The following is a 3,084-nucleotide window of genomic DNA, read 5'->3' on the forward strand; positions in this document are numbered from 1 at the left end:
GAGCGCCGCGCAGCCAACCCGGAAACGGCGGCGCCGCCGCCACACCCGCCCAGCGCCGCGCAGCGCCCCCCGACGGCCTGGAGGTCCGGCCCTTCGGCTGCTCCCGCCATCGCGCCCGCCCCTCAGGCGCCGGGTCCCGCCACGCGAACCTCCCGTCGCTTGTCGCCTGTCGCGTGTCACCGCCCCGCCACACCCTGACACCCCTCTGCAGCCGTGTCACCCGCCCAGCCTCCTCCTGCCTGCGCCATCGCAGCCTGTCACACGCCCGCCACTCCCGCGCCACTCCCTCACACCGCTGCAGACACTGTCACCTCTGCCACCCTCACCTCTGCCGCCTCGGCCTGGTCACAGCCCTGTCACACTGTCACCCCATCGCCACCTCCAGTCACACTCCCTCGTTATTCCTGTCACCCCACCACATCTCGCCGGCCCCAAGGTGGGATCTGGGGTGAACAAAGGGCTCCATGTTCCTCTGGAGGAGCTCCCAGAGCCAGGGCTGGCTGAGGTGAGGCACCTCCGGAGCTCACCTGGTCAAAGCCCTGCTCCAGCAGGGTCACCCAGGGCTGGCTGTCCGGGCTCATGTCCAGACATCTCTAAGGATGGCATCTCCACAACCTCCCGGCCAGCTGTGTCAGTGTTTGGTCCTACTCATAGTGAGAAAGTGTTTCCTGAAGTTCAGAGGGACCCTCCTGTGTTTTAGCATGTGCCTGTGGCCTCTGGTCCTGGCACTGGGCACCATTGGGAAGAGCCTGGCTCCATCTACTTTGCACCCTCTCTCCAGTCCCTCGTTCACCTTTGTGTCCCTTCACTGGCTTCTCCCCATTGTGTCCCAGTCTCCCTGGCACTGAGCAGCCCAGCACTGGACACAAGGCTCTAGGGGTGATCCACCAGGGCTGAGCACAGGGGAAGCATCTCCTCTCTTCACCTCCTGGCAATGTTTTGACTAAAGCAACCGTTAGTCTTCTCTGTGGCTTATGTTCAGTGTGGTACCTGCTAAGATCCCCAGATCCTTTTCAATAAAGCTACTTCCCAACAGAACTGCATGTGGTTTTGACTCCTGAGATACTGTGCTAGTGACTGGCCTCCAGCTAGACTTTGTGCTCTAATCACCCCATTCTGGGCCAATTTTCAATCCCCCTCACCTCCGCGAGTCCCAGGGGAGCTGCCAACCCCAGCTCTTTCTCAAGCCCCTCTGGGCTGGGTGCAGCCAGGCCTCAGCACCAGCCTCCAGCCTGAGCTGACAGATCAGAGCTTGGGACATGGGGCTGCTTATGGCTGGCCCCAAAACATCAGCTTAGGCTCAGGTGGAAATCAGCCTTGACTCCAAAGTACCCCTGGAAAGATAAGCATGTGGATTCAACCAGACACTGCAAAACCCAGTGAGCTTTCCGTGATGAAAAAACCCAAGAGGACTTTAAAATTTCATACTTTGAGTCCTGATTGAATGCAGTTCAGGCAAGACTTTTGCAGGATCTTTGGAAAACAAGGAGGATGTGTTCATGATGCTTGCTCTTCCAGGGCATTCAGCCCTGGAGAGAAAAGCCAGATGTGACACCCATTCCTGCTAAACCTGTCTTAACAAAGCAAGAGGAAGATCAGCTGTCCTTTGGGAAGGCTGCTCCATCCTGACCCCAGCTTACTGGCCCTTCCTATCACCCTTTGTCTTCACCAGAGTGAAGACAAACATCATCTCCTAGGATCTGGAGGAGATGTAGGAATGCATAAGCAAAGCATCAGGCCCTGCATAAACTGGAGTCCATGGCAGATATGCAAAGGCCAATGCCTGAGTCACTGGTTGAAGCAGTGCTGTGACACTGGGATGTGCAGGTGGCTGTTTTGCAGAGTGAGGTGGCTGGAGCTGCCCTGCTACACAGCTGAGATGTTCTTCTCTCACGGCAAATTCTGCATGGGACCACACCAAAATCTTGTGCTAAAAGGGAATTTGTCTTCCACAGGGTGCTACTATTTGGGCAGAGATGCTCAAGCAGAGAGTTGGCAATTTAAATTTTTTTTTCTGATGGATAATTTTCCTGGTAGAGTACACTGGATTATCAGCAATTTCATCACTGGTGACATCTTCCTTGATGCTTTCCAGTGGGACACAGGCAGGCTATTGAACTGGCTTGCCAGGCTGATTCCTGGCAGGAAAGCTGGCCAGTGTGCTGCCAGCTCCTCCAGCTGGCGCCTGGGCTGCCCAGCTCTGGGCACCACGGCTGCCTTCTAATGCTGCCTGGCACTGCCCACAGCAAAAAGCCCTGTTTGCAGTTATGGGGAGTTTGCCAAGCTTTACCTACTTTCACTGAAATGCTAGAGAGCTGTTTTTACTATTATTATTATTATTATTATTATTATTATTATTATTATTATTATTATTATTATTATTATTATTTTCAAATCTGGCCATAAAAAGCCCAGCTATTTCCCAGAGCAAAGTCAAGGAAAATATTTGTTCAGCCATTAAAACATCACCTTGTCTGAAGACAAGATCTCTGGAGTCTGGTGTTTAGCAAGGGACAAACCTGGCAGAAAAGTGCTGGGTCTCCTGCTGACCTTTGAATAGCTTTGTGTGGCTGGACAGAGCTATAAACACCTTAAAAATCTGCACCCCATATTTCTGCATCTGCAAAACCTCTTGGCTGTCCAGTGATGACATCCTTGCTCACCATCCCATCATGGCTCTGCTGGGTCACTCAGCTGCCTCTCCCCAACCCACTGAATCATGGCCTGTGTCAGGCTGAGGCATCACAGCCATGGGCTGGTGTGGAGACCTGGTGTTACAGTTATCTTTGCAGTCTTAATCAGCCAACACACACAAGCACTGCTTTGAAGACAGCTTTTAATTCATGTCCCCATGTTCAGCTTTTTCATGGGATCCCCATCCCACCTTGCATGCAAGGATGAGCTCCGGGCTATGCCCCCCATACATGCTGTTCCCTCCTCTTCATCCCAAAACATTCAATTTCTGGTACTGAGGTCTGTATGTGGTGAAGATCCCTCAATGAAGGATGTTCATCCCTGCACCCAACAAGGCCAGGAAGCAAGGTTCCTCCCATGAACTGGATGCATTTTGAAGATGAGTTTTGA

The sequence above is a fragment of the Agelaius phoeniceus genome, chromosome 12 (assembly GCF_051311805.1).
Source record: "Agelaius phoeniceus isolate bAgePho1 chromosome 12, bAgePho1.hap1, whole genome shotgun sequence".
NCBI lineage: Eukaryota > Metazoa > Chordata > Aves > Passeriformes > Icteridae > Agelaius > Agelaius phoeniceus.